At 40.6% G+C, this 14,416-nt stretch overlaps 1 protein-coding gene across 7 annotated transcripts in view; it reads left to right on the top strand.

Annotated features, from left to right (window-relative positions):
* EXOC6 (exocyst complex component 6) overlaps positions 1 to 14,416 on the top strand; it is a 199,519-nt gene that overhangs the window by 15,748 nt on the left and 169,355 nt on the right. The window lies entirely within an intron of this gene.

Below are 14,416 nucleotides of genomic sequence, written 5' to 3'. Positions count from 1 at the left end.
ATGGGCAAAAATCATTTAACTTCTCTAGACCTCGATTCTTTATTTGTAGACAGGGGAGGGGGTACGAGTTTAGACACCCAGAAAGCCCAGGAATTTGAAGACCCTGCCAATTTGTTCACTGCTGTGTGCGTAAGCATGTGGTAGGCACCTGATACATTTTTGTCACATGAAGTTCCCTCTATGATATAAGTATGATTAGTGCATTTCCTTAATTTTTCAATACAACACTGTTCATAAAACTGCATTTGCTAATGAAAGTTGAACTCGTACATTTAAAGGAAGCTTTGTTTTCCTCACTGCATGGTGATACTGAAAGAGTATAGTGTGTGGTATAGTTATTATAATAGTCCATTTTTGAAAATAGTATTGATTAGGAAGGAGGTGCTTCTTCTTGAGAAAATGTCCTAGGCAGGATCCTTGAAAGCAGGTGAAATTAACTTAGAAGAAAAATTTGAACTAGTTGACTCTTTAATAATATGGATCTGAACTGTGTGGATTCACTTGTATCTGTAATTTTTTGATAGTAAATACAGTGGTAAAGAATCTGCCTGCCAATGCAGGAGACGTGGGAGATTCAGGTTGAGGAAGATGCTGGGTCTAAATGATCCCCCAGAAGGAAATGAGAGCACACGCCAGTATTCTTGCTTGGGAAATCCATGGTCAGAGGAGCCTGGTGGGCTACAGTCTATGGGGTCACAAAAGAGTCAGACACAACTTACCGACTAAATAGCAACAACTGTGGGGACTGCTGGGGTAGGAGATGGGGGCCCGGTTGACCCCAGGTGGGGGGAACTAAGATCCGGAAAGCCTCGTGGCTCGGCCAAAGAGAAAAAATACATACATACGTATTGTGATACTACACGAAATGGAAATGCAAAACTTGGGGTATAGAAGAACCCATTGTGTGGACAATAAGTTATATGTGGATTTTTCACTGAATGAAAGGTCCTCGACCCTGATCCCCTCATTGTTTCAGGGTCAACTATACACTGAGGGATTTTTGTAACACAAATAGAATATATGTGTTGGTGGTGTTATCGTTCTGTTTTGCTGGTGACGTTTGTATCACCTACTCACTTTGTTGAAACCCACATTCTTTTCTTTAGTGAACTACACTGACTCATACTTACTCTATATATACACTTGTCATCTCTCATTTGCAAGCAGGCCCTGCACACACATGTGGAAGGCACTGCTAGCAGTCCTTTCTCTTGAACAGAGTTTAAGCCAATGCTGTTTTTTTCCTGAGGTTTCACTGAGTGAAATGCTAATACTAAAGTTTAAAAAAACTCATTATGGGAAAATTTAAATGTTTTAAGAAGTAAAAAAAAAAAAAGTAGGGAATTCCCTGGTAGTCTGGTGGTTAGGACTGTGTACTTTCACTGCTGAGCCAGGTTCAGTCCATGGTCAGGGAACTTAGACCCTGCAAGCCTCTAAGTGCAACCAAAAATAAAAATAAAAGTGAAAAATAAAGATTAAAAAGACTGACCATACCATGTGTTGGTGAAGTTGTGAAACAACTCGCATTCTCTGTATACTGCAGTGGGAATTTCATAGATGCTGTTTTTCAAGTTGAGGTTATTCCCTTCTGGTTTGTTGAGTGTTTTTACTATGAAGGAGTGTTGAATTTTTTGGATGCTTTTTCTGCATCTATTGAGATGATCATGTGGATTTTGTCTCTTGTCGTATCAAAATGGTGTTTTATATTAATTGATTTTCAGATATAAATCAATCATGCATTTTTGGAATTAATCCCACTTGGTCATAGTATATAATCATTTTTTATATGTTACCAGATTCCATTTGTTAGTATCTTGTTTAGGATTTTTGCATGTATATTCATAAGAGTTATCTGTCTTTTATTTTCTGGTGATGTCTTTGCTTTTTGTATGAGAATAATACCTTATTGGTTAGTGTTCCTCAATTGAGATGAATGTGTTTTTATTTCTCCCTTTATTTATGTGGTGTACCATATTTATGTATATATGTATGTAATGTTGAATCACTCTTACATTCTTGGAGTAAATCCCATATGGTCATGGAGGATAATGTTTTTAACATGTTGGTTTCAGCTTGCTAATATTTTATTGAGAGTTTTTACATCTGTGTTCATAGGGGATATTGGTACCGAGTTTTCTTTTTTTGTGATGTCTTCAGCTGGCTTTGGTGAGTGTCCCTACTCTCCTGCTTTTTGAAAGAGTTTGTGTAGGAATAGTATTAATTTTTCTTTAAATTGATGATAGAATTTGTCACTAAAACAATCTAGCTTTTCTTTCTTGGAAGGTTTCTGATTATTGATCAGTCTCTTGTTATAACAAGTCTGTTTTGATTTTCTGTTCTTACTGAATCAGTTTTGGTAGTTTGTGTCATTTTAGAAATTTGTTCATTTTGTCTAGGTTATTAGGTTGTTAAGTATAAAGTGGTTCATGTGAGTGTGTGCTCAGTCTGACTCTTTGGTGACCCTATGTTCTCTAGCCCACCAGTCTCCTCTGTCCATGGGATTTCCCAGGCAAGAATACTGAAGTGGGTTGCCATTTCCTTCTCCAGGAGATCTTCCTGACTCAGGGATCAAATCCACATCTCTTGCTTGGCAGGCAGATTCTTTAACATTGAGTCATTTAGGAATCACATAATTGTTCATAGCATTCCCTTATAACCTTTTTTGTTTCTGTAAGACTGGTGGTACTGACTTTTCCTTTACTCTTTTCTATTTATTTCTTTGGCTCTGAGGGACTTAGTTGTGGCATATGGAATCTAGTTCCCTGACCAGGGATTGAACCTGGGCCTCTTGCATTGGGAAGGCAGAGTCTTAACCACTGGACCATCAGGAAAGTCCCTCTTTTACTCTTGATTTTAGTAATTTGTGTCTCTCTTTTTCTTAGTCAGTCTAGCTAAAAGTTTGTCAATTTTATCAACTTTAGCATCATCTCATAAATTTTGGTATTGTGTGTTTTCATTTTTATTCATTTCAAAGTATTTTTAAATTTTCCTTTGTGGTCTGCTCTTTGAGTCATTGGTTATTTAGAAGTATGCTGTTAAATTTCAACATATTTGTGAATTTATCAAATGCCTTTCTGTTACTAATGCCTAATTTCATTGCATTTGGTCAGAGATCGTATTTTGTATGATTTCAATCCTTTTAAATTCATTGAGGCTTGTTTTATGGCCTAACATGTGGTCTGTCCTGGAGAATGTTACATGTGCACTTCAGAAGACTGTGTATACTGATGTTATTGGGTGGAAGATGCTATAGATGTCTGTTAGGTCTCGTTAGATTATAGTTGTTCAGGTCTTCTATTTTCCTTTTGATCTTCTACTTGTTGTTCTGTCCATTATTGGGTAATGGGTAGTTTTTGTTTCATGTATTTTGGCCTCTGTTTTTAGGTGCATGTGTTTGCTCAGTGTGTCTGACTCTGATCCTTTGGACTGTAGCCCACCAGGCTCCTCTGTCCATGGGGATTTTCACACAAGAGTATTGGAGTAAGTTGCCATTTCCTCCCTCCAGGGGAACTTCCCCACGAAGGGATTGTACCTGCACCTCCTGAGTCTCCTGCATTGCAGGTAGATTCTTTACTGCTGAGGCATTGGGGAAGCCCATAAGTGTGTATTTCTTGTTCAGTTGCTCAGTTGTGTCCGATGCTTTGTGACCCCGTGGACTGCAGCATGCCAGGCTTCCCTGTCCTTCACCATCTCCCTGGGCTTGCTCAAACTCGTATCTGTTGAGTCAGTGATGCCATCCAACCATCTCATCCTCTGTTGCCCCCTTCTCCTCCTGCCTTCAGTCTTTCCTAGCACCAGGGTCTTTTCCAGTGAGTCAGCTCTTCTCATCAGGTGGCCAAAGTATTGGAGCTTCAGCTTCAGCATCAGTCCTTCCAATGAATATTCAGGGTTGGTTTCCTTCAGGATTGACTGATTTGATCTCCTTGCAGTCCAGAGGACTCACAAGAGTCTTCTTCAACACCACAGTTCAAAGGCATCAATTCTTCAGTGCTCAGCCTTCTTTATCGTCCAGCTCTTACATCCATACATGACTACTGGAAAAACCATAGCTTTGACTAGACAGACCTTTGTTGACAAAGTAATGTCTCTGCTTTTTAATATGCTGTCTAGATTTGTCATAGCTTTTCTTTCAAGGAGCAAGTGTCTTTTAATTTCCGTGGCTGCAGTCACCATCCACAGTGATTTTGGAGCCCAAGAAAATAAAGTTTGTCACTGTTTCCATTATTTCCCCATCTATTTGCCATGAAGTGATGGGACTGGATGCCATGATCTTAGTTTTTTAATGTTTAGTTTTAAGCCAGCTTTTTCACTCTCCTCTTTCATCAAGAGGCTCTTTAGCTCCTCTTCGCTTTCTGCCATAGGGGTGGTGTCATCTGCATATCTGAGGTTACTGATATTTCTCCTGGCAATCTTGATTCAGCTTGTGCTTCATCCAGCCCGGCATTTCACATGATGTATTCTGTATATAAGTTAAATAAGCAGGGTGACAATATACAGTCTTGATGTACTCCTTTCTCAGCTTGGAACCAGTCCATTCATTGTTCCATGTCTGGTTCTAATTGTTACTTCTTGACCTGCATACAGGTTTCTCAGGAGGCAGGTAAGGTGGTCTAGTATTCCCATCTCTTTAAGAATTTTCCACAGTTTGTTGTGATTCACACAGTCAAAGGCTTTAGTGTAGTCAATGAAGTAGAAGTAGATGTTTTTCTGGAATTCCCTTGCTTTTTCTATGATCCAGCGGATGTTGGCAATTTGATCTCTGGTTCATCTGCCTTTTCTAAATCCACTGTGAACATCTGGAAGTTCTTTGTTCACATACTGTCAAAGCCTAGCTTGGAGAATTGTGAGCACTACTTTGCTAGCATGTGAAAGAGTTCAGTTGTGCAGTAGTTTGAACATTCTTTGACATTGCCTTTCTTTGGGATTGGAATGAAAACAGACCTTTTCCAGTCCTGTGGCCACTGCGGAGTTTTCCAAATTTGCTGGCATATTGAGTGCATCATTTTCACAGCATCATCTTTCAGGATTTGAAATAGCTCAACTGGAATTCCATCACCTCCACTAGCTTTGTTCGTAGTGATACTTGTTATATATTTCTGATTGATTGACTCTTTTACATTATAAAATGTTCCTCTTTATCTCTGGACTTATTTATTTTTTTAATTACTTTTTAAAGTCTGTATTGAATTTGTTACAGTGTTGCTTCTGGTTTTTTTATGTTTTGGTTTTTTGGCCCTGAGGCATGTGGGATCTTAGCTACCTGACCAGGGATTGAACCCTCACCCCCTGCATTGGAAGGTGAAGTCTTAAGCACTGGACAACCAGGCAAGTCTTCTAGACTTGTTTTTAAGTTTGTTTTGTCTGATATTAGTAAATCTACTCTAGCTTTCTTTTGGTTGCTCTTTGTATGGTATGTCTCTTTTTATCTTTTTACTTTCAACCTATTTTTATCCTTGAATCCAAAGTGTATCTCCTGTAGATAGCATATTGTTGTTTATCCAGTTTCATAACCTGACTTTAAAAAAAAAAATTTATTTATCATTTTTGACTGTGCTGGCTCTTTGTTGCTCCACAGGCTTTTCTCTTGTTGTGGCAAGTGAGGGCTCCTCTCTAGTTGTAAGTGTGCAGGTTTCTCATTGTGGTGGCTTCTCTTGATGCAGAGCATAGGCTCTACGGTGTGTGTGGGCTTCAGTAGTTGCAGTTCCTGGGCTCGAGAAGACAGGCTCAGTAGTTGTGGCACATGGGCATAGTCTTTCCACAGCAGAGACTAGGAATTGAACCCTTGTCTCCTGCATTGGCAGGTGGCTTCTTTATCACTGAATTACCAAGGAAGCCCATAATCTCTTAACTTTTGTCTATACTGTTTCATCTATTCATGTTGGATGTTAATATTTATATAGTTGGATTTGTATCTGTCATTTTACTTTTTGTTTTCTGTATGTCTCATTTCTTTTTGCTCCTCTGTTCCTTTTTTTTCTATTTTCTGTTAAGTGAATATTTTCTAGTATAATATTTTAGTTACTTTAATGATTTTTTCTAGTATTTAAAAAATTGATTTCTTAGTCATTGCTCTCAGAATCAGTTTCAGATTATTCTAAATTAATTTCAGTGAGATTCAGAAATAATCTATATAGAAGGCCTTCTTCAATGAACAATGAGTAAAAATAGAGGAAAACAATAGAAAGGGAAAGACCAGAGATCTTTTCAGGAAAATTGGAAATACCAAGGGAACATTTCATCCAAAGATGGGCACAATAAAGGACAGAAATGGTAGAGACCTAGTAGAAACAGAAGAGATCAAGAAGAGATGGAAAGAATACACAGAAGAACTGTACAAAAAAGATCTTAATGAACCAGATAACTACAATGGTATGGTCAGTCACCCAGAGCCAGACATTCTGGAGTGTGAAGTCAAGTGGGCCTTAAGAAGCGTTACTGTCAATAAAACTAGTGGATGTGATGGCAGTGGAGTTATTCAAAACCCTAAAAGATGATGCTATCAAAGTGTTGCACTCAATATGTCAGCAAATCTGGAAGACCCAGCAGTGGCCACAGGACTGGAAAAGGTCAATCCTCATCCCAATTCCCAAGAAGGGCAGTACTAAAGAATGTTCAAACCATCAGACAGTTGCACTCATCTCCCATGCTAGTAAGGGCATGCTTAAAATCTTGCATGCTAGGCTTCAGCATTACATGAATCAAGAACTTTGAGATGGCGCATCTGGGTTTGGAAAAGGCAGGGGAACGAGAGATCAAATTGCCAACACTTTCTGGATCACAGAGAAAGCAATGGAATTCCAGAAGAACATCTACCTCTGTTTCGACTATGCTAAAACCTTTGACAGTGTGGATCATAAGAAACTATGAGCTTTTAAGAAAGCTCTTAAAGAGATGGGTATATAGACCATCTTACCTGTCTCCTGAGAAACCTGTATGTGGGTCAAGAAGCAACAGTTAGAACCCTGTATGGAACAACTGATTGGTTCAGGATTGAGAAAGGAGTATGACAGGGCTGTCTGTTGTCACCCTGTTTATTTAACTTATACACTGAGCACATCATGAGAAATGCCAGGCTGGATGAGTTACAAGCTGGAATCAAGATAGGCGGGAGAAACATCAACAACCTCAGATATGCGGATGATACCCCTCTCTTGGGCGAAAGTGAAGAGGAACTAAAGAACCTCTTGAGAATGAACCTCTGAGAAAGAAGGAGGAACGTGAGAAAGCCAACTTAAAACTAAATATTAAAAAACTAAGATCATGGCATCTGGCCCCATTACTTCATGGCAAATAGAAGGGGAAAAGGTGGAAGCAGTGACAGATTTCCTCTTCTTGGGCTCTAAAATCACTGCAGATGGTGACTACAGCCATGAAATCAGAAGATGATTGCTTCTTGGCAGGAAAGCCTAGACAGTGTGTTGAAAAGCAGAGACATCACTCTGCTGACAAAGGTCCATATAGTCAAGGCTATGGTCTTCCCAGTAGACATATACAGGTGTGAGAGCTGAATTGTAAAGAAGGTAGAGCACCAAAGAATTGATGCCTTTGCACTATGGTCCTGGAGAAGACTCCTGAGAGTCCCTTGGACAGCAAGAAGATCAAACCAATCAGTCAGTCTTTAAAGGAAATCAACCCTGAATATTCATTGGAAGGACTGATGCTGCTGAAGCTCCAGTATTTTGGTCATCTGATGTGAACAGCTGACTCATTGGAAAAGTCCCTGATGCTGGGAAAGATTGAGGGCAGAAGGAGAAGAGGGCATCAGAGGATGAGATGGCTGGATGGCATCACTGATGCAATGGACATGAACTTGGGCAAACTCTGGGAGATGGTGAGGGACAGGGAAGCCTGGCATGCTGCAGTCCATGGGTCACAAAGAGTTGGACACAACTGGGTGACTGAACAACAACAATAGCTTTAGTCCCTCTTTCCCTCTTTTGTGGTATTATTGTTATATCTTATAAATCCAACAATATGTTGTTATAATTCTTACATATAGTTTTTTATTTTCCAAGGAAGCTGAGGGAGGGAGAGCAAGTATATTTATAGAGTTTGTTATGTTAGCCTTATTTACCATTTATGAATCTCTTCATTTGATGCTGAGTTTTTGGTTGTGTTGTTTTCTTATTCCAGTACAGCTTTGCTCCCACATTTGTGCTGTTATTTTCAAATATATTTCTATAGTTAAAATATATATTGTTGTCAGTACAGTTATGTACATGTTGTCTTATGCAGTTGCTTTTTCAATCAGTAAAAGAAGAAAGATGCATTTATGCTGTCTTTAAAAAAAAATCATGTATTTAACTGTGCCAGGTCTTACTTGCTCTGACATGTGAGATCTTTAATTGTGGCATGTAGGATCTAGTTTCCTGACTAGGGTTAAAACCTGGGCCCCCTCCATTGTGAAAAGTGGAGTCTTAGCCACTGGACCATCAGGAAAGTCACTATAGTGTCCTTTATAGTTACATAGTTATCTTTACTGGTGTTTGTGTTGTGTATGTGTGTTCATAAATGTGTTCATATTGCCATCTGGGCACACTCTTAATTATGAAGGACTTCCAATCATATTTCTTTTAGGACTGGTCTGCTGTTAACAATTCTCTCAGCTTTTGTTTATCTGCAAGTGTCCTTATTTTACCTTTATTTTTCGAGAGAGAGAGCTTTGTTAGTTATAAGAGTCTTGGTTGGCAGTTTTTTCTTTTCACACTTTGAATATATCATCCCATTGCCTTTTGACCTGAGTTTTTGCTGATGATAAGTCAGCTGTTAATCTCAGTGGGATCCCCTTTTATGTGGTTCCCCCACCCCCACCCCCTTGTTGTTTTCATGATTTTCCTTTTGTCTTTCATTATTTTACTGTGTTGTGTCTGGGAATGAATTTCTTTGTGTTTATTCTTCTTGTAGTTTATTGATTATCTTGGATATTTAAATTAATGTTTTTCATCAAATTAGGGAAATTTTAGCCATTGTTTCTTTCTTCTTTCTCTTTACTTTGGTACTCCCGTCAAATATATGTTGGTATGCTTAATGGTGTTCACATTTTTCTGAAGCTCTGTACATTTCCTTCATTCTTTTTTCTCTCTGTTGTTTGGATTACATTTTTCTATTGGTCTGTGTTTAAGTAGTCTGTCTGTCTTCTGCCAGTTTATATCTGCTGCTGAGATCCTTTAATGAGTTTTCGTTTCTGTTGTTGACTTTTCAACTCCAGAATTCCAACTTGGTTATTTTTATAATTTCTCTCTCTGTGTCACAAATATTTTATTAGACACTTGTCATCATACCTTCTTTCACTACTTTAAGGATGTTCTTTAGTTCTGTGAACATAGAACTTTGAAGTCTTTGTTAACTCCACCAGCTAGGCCCTCTCAAAGGGCCTGTTTCTTTTCCTGTGTGTGGGTCAGAGTCTCCTGTTTCTTTGCCTGTCTCATAATTTGTTGTTGTGGTTGAAAACTGGAAAATTCAGACAGTATAGACAGTATATTGTATCAACTCTGGATACTTAAACCCACCACCCCACCACCCTCTGGGGCTTATTTTTGTTTGTGTTTGTTAATAATGGCTTGGCTGTACTATTTTAATTAAGTGTATTTATTTTCCTCACAATGTGAAGTCTGCTGTGGCTCCTCAGAGGGCACAGTCTTGGCACATAGTCACTCTGAAATGACAGTATTTTAAGCAAAATTCTCTTTGTCTCTTTCCCTGATCTCTCTGTTAAGTTGTCTTCCTATCTTGGTATCACACTCAGATATTAGATTCCAGTAATTGCTGACTGGTTGCTTTATTGTTTTCAGTAGTATCCAGGGGCATAAGTTATTTCACAGTCTAATTTAGTTAAATTTGGTCCCTTTTCCCTTTTTCCCCCCTTATGCAAGTGATTTGTTGAGGCAATATGTTCAGATGAAACTTGCAGAAGTGAGGAAAGTAGGAGAGGGAAGAGATCAGTGAAGCTGTGGGTTCAGCTTAAGTGTAGCCTCAGCCTGATTCCAGGAGAAGCTCTGGAGTTAGAATGATGTCACAGTTGTTGCACTTTGAGGCACTGGAGCTGAACTTTTACTCCCACATCCAGCAATCTTTCATTGGCTACAGGCTGCCCCAAGAGTGTGTGTGTTGGCAGGGGGGACATACCTTCCCAGGCATTATTGGGCAGAGTGCCTCCCGCTTGCCGGTCTCCAGAGAAGAGGGTAGCTATGAGCCCTTAGCTGCTGGGAGGTGAATAGCACCACCAGGGATCTATTATACACCCCAGCAGCTAGAACACATTAGACCACACTTAGTAAATTTGAAGGAATAAATGGACAAAATTTTCATTTATCTTTCTATTTCATGAGCTTCCCTTGTGGCTCAGCTGGTAAAGAATCCACCTGCAATGAGGGAGACCTGGGTTTGATCCCTGGGTTGGGAAGATCCCCTGGAGAAGGGAAAGGCTACTCACTCCAGTATTCTGGCCTGGAGAGTTTCTTAATGATTTTTCTAGTGGATTAAATCCCCTGATCTCCCCAGTCTTGACTTTTAAATGTTACTTAAAAATTCTGGTAAAATACATGTAACGTAAAAGTTATCTTTTTAAATGTAGGATTCATGTCATAAAGTACATTCACATTGCTCTGCAGCCTTCACCACCATCCATCTCCAGAACTTTTTCATCTTTCTTCACGTTTAAATGGTAACTCCCCACTGTCCTTTCCTATCCCGCCCCTTGTAACTACCAGCACACTTTCTAGAATATGATTGCTTTAGATGCCTCATGTAAGTGGAATCATATAATTGTCCTTTTGTGACTGGCTTGTCTCACTTAACATTATGTCATCAAGGTCGAGGCATGCATGTTGTAGCTGTGTCAGAATTTCCTTCCTTTTCGAGGCTGGATAGTGTTTCATTGTATGTATATACTGCTTTTTGTTCATCCATTATTTGTTTTCTTAGATTGCTTCCAGCTTTTGCCTGTTGTGAATGCTGCTGTAAACATGATGTACAATATGTGTTTGAGTGCAGTGTTAGTTTTTCAGGCCAGTCTCTGAGGTTTGTTCTGATCACCGGTGGACTCTCCACATTTTCTGTGGTTCTTCTTGGTAAACTGACTGATTATACAACCTCTCTCTATTTAGCAGGGAGGAGGGCACAGTTCTTGAGGTGCTGTGTTCCCCCTTTGCCTGGCAAAGTAATAAAGCCATTCTTTCTTCTGGCTACAAGATGAAAGTGAAAGTTGCTCACTGTGTCTGAATCTCTGTAACCCCATGGACTGTAGAGTCCATGGAATTCTCCAGGCCAGAATACTGCAGTGGGTAGCCTTTCCCTTCTCCATAGGATCTTCCCAACCCAGGGATCGAACCCAGGTTTCCCACATTGCAGGTGGATTCTTTACCGGCTGAGCCACCAGTGAAGCCCACAAGATGAAATAGAGCTTACCTATAACAAGGCTAGTCCAAAAGACAGAATCTCAATTAACACTGTGCCACAGGCAGAGCCTGAGGCAATAGGGAAGGATTCCCTGGTTTTGTTCATATGAGCCCTGTAGTGGTAAAGAACCTGCCTGCCAAGCAAGACTTGGGTTTATCCCTGGGTTGGGAAGATTCCTGGAGGAGGGCATGCAACCCATGCCAGTATTCTTGCCTGGAGAATCCCATGGACAGAGTAGCCTGGTGGGCTACAGTCCAGAGGGTCTCAAAGAGTTAGACACAACTGAAGTGACTTACCACAGCTGGTCAAAAGTACTGATATACATACATCAACAAGCGAACATTAAACCATATAGCTTAGTGTCTCTTGCATTTAGAATTGTTTTATTTTTTAAGTGCCTGCTTTTCTTTAAGCCAATTAAATAGAGCTATTTTACAAATTAATGTAAATGCCACAGTGTTGAAAGGCAAAGACACATTCTGAGAATACATATATCCAAACAGACACAAGGCTTCCCTGGTGGCTCAGTCTGTAAAGAATCCACTTGCAATGTAAGAGATCACCTGCAATGCAGGAGACTTGGGTTTGATCCCTGGGTTGGGAAGATCCCTCTGGAGAAGGAAATGGCAAGCCACTCCAGTATTCTTGCCTGGAAAATCCCATGGACAGAAGAACCTGGCAGGCTACAGTCCATGGGGTCACAAGAGTTGGACACAACTTAGAGACTAAACTACTATCACCCAAACAGACACATTATGAAATCTCATGGCTTCATTTCCCAAACTTAGTCAAGAATCAGTAATCACAATATAAAACTCACTAGTTTATAATAACAGTTGGAATAAGTAAAAAATTTTAAAGCCTTCTTTTCCTGTTTTTTTCTTCCCCCTCCTCAATTTCAGGAATTAGAGATGGTCTAGATAAGTGACCCTGAGAGCCATGGTCTTGAGGCATAGTGGGAGAAAAGCATTTTCTCTTAGTTGAACAGTTTCCAAAAACTTTTCTTTGAAGTCACTTTTCGTTTTCTTCAGTCATAGTTTTGAAGTAGGAGGGAAGGAGGCAGGATACAGCTTTTGAAAGAGTGACATAGCCCAAAGATATAAGATAAACTGACTAGAATCAAACGGGTCCAAGATGGCAGACAGGTCACTTTTGACTAGACCTTGATCCTCAATTAGCAAGCTAAATGACGCACCCAGGGGCGCCATGACAGTTCTAAGGCACCATCAAAAGACCAAAAGGTGTGTGGTGGCCCAGCTCCTGCAAATCTCCACCCCTTCCCTAAAGTAGTTTGAATAATCCTCCCATTCAGCGTTGTTGTTCATTCGCCCAGTCATGGACTGCAGCACACCAGGCTTCCCTGTCCTTCACCATCTCCCAGAGGTTGCTCAAACTCATGTCCATTGAGTCAGTGATACCATCCAACCATCTCATCCTCTGTCATCCCCTTCTCCTCCTGCCTTCAATTTTCCCCAGCATCAGGGTCTTTTCTAATGAGTTGGCTCTTTGCATCAGGTGGCTAAATTATTGGAGCTTCAGCACCAGTCCTTCCAATGAATATTCAGGGTTGATTTCCTTTAGGATGGACTGATTGGATATGCTTGCAGTCCAGGGACTCTCAAGAGCCTTCTCCAGCACCACAGTTCAAAAGTATCAATTCTTTGGCACTCAGCCTTCTTTATGGTCCAATTCTCATATCTGTACATAACTACTAGAAAAACAGCAGCTTTGACTCGTAGTACAGACCTTTGTTGGCAAAGTGATGTCTCTGCTTTTTAATATATGCTGTCTAGGTTTGTCATGGCCTTCCCTGGGGTCTCAGTGGAAAGACTCCACCTGCCAAGCAAGAGATGTGGGTTTGAGCCTGGGAAATCCCATGGACAGAAGGGCCTAGCAGGCTACAGTCTATGGGAACTTGAAGAGTTTTACATGACTTAGTGACTAAACAAAAACATAGATTTGTCATAGCTTTCCTTCCAGGGAGCAAGCGTCTTTTAATTTCATGGCTGCAGTCTCTGTCCGCAGTGATTTTGGAGCCCAAGAAAATAATATCTGTCAATGCTTCATACTTTTTCCTCTTCTCTTTGCCATGAATTGATGGGACCTGATGCCATGGTTTGTAGAGAGGAAAATGAGACCAAACTCAGATAAACAGGGAGTCAGTCAAGTTAAATGTATGTTGCCACTTGGATTTTCCTCCTAGGAGACTTTTAAAAACTAAAGCAGGGGGACTTCCCTGGAGGTCCACTGGTTATGAATCTGCTTTGCAATGCAGGGGATGCCAGTTCAATGATCCCTTGTGCCATGGGGCAACGAAGAGCCCAAGTTCTGCAACCAAGACCCAGCGCAGCCAAGAGTTGGACATGACTGAGCGACTTCACTTTCACTTTTCACTTTTATGCATTGGAGAAGGAAATGGCAACCCACTCCAGTGTTCTTGCCTGGAGAATCCCAGGGATGGGGTCGCACAGAGTCAGACACGACTGAAGTGACTTAGCAGTAGCAGTAGCAAAAACAAAAAGGAAGAGTTCCCTGGTGGCCTCAGTTCAGTTCAGTCGCTCCGTTGTGTCCAACTCTTTGTGACCCCATGAATCATGGCACGCCAGGCCTCTCTGTCCATCACCAACTCCCAGAGTTTACTCAAACTCATGTCCATCGAGTCGGTGATGCCATCCAGCCATCTCATCCTCTGTCGTTCCCTTCTCCTCCTGCCCCCAATCCCTCCCAGCATCAGGGTCTTTTCCAATGAGTCAGCTCTTCACATGAGGTGGCCAAAGTATTGGAGTTTCAGCTTCAGCATCAGTCCTTCCAATGAACACCCAGGACTGATCTCCTTTAGGATGGACTGGTTGGATCTCCTTGTAGTCCAAGGGACTCTCAAGAGTCTTCTCCAACACCACAGTTCAAAAGCATCAATTTTTCGGTGCTCAGCTTTCTTCACAGTCCAACTCTCACATCCATACATGACCACTGGAAAAACCATAGCCTTGACTAGATGGACCTTTGTTGACAAAGTAAT

This window comes from Odocoileus virginianus, unplaced genomic scaffold (assembly GCF_023699985.2).
Source record: "Odocoileus virginianus isolate 20LAN1187 ecotype Illinois unplaced genomic scaffold, Ovbor_1.2 Unplaced_Contig_15, whole genome shotgun sequence".
Taxonomy (NCBI): domain Eukaryota; kingdom Metazoa; phylum Chordata; class Mammalia; order Artiodactyla; family Cervidae; genus Odocoileus; species Odocoileus virginianus.
Note: the sequence above shows the minus strand (reverse complement) of the source record. Positions and strands in the feature narration are given on the sequence as shown.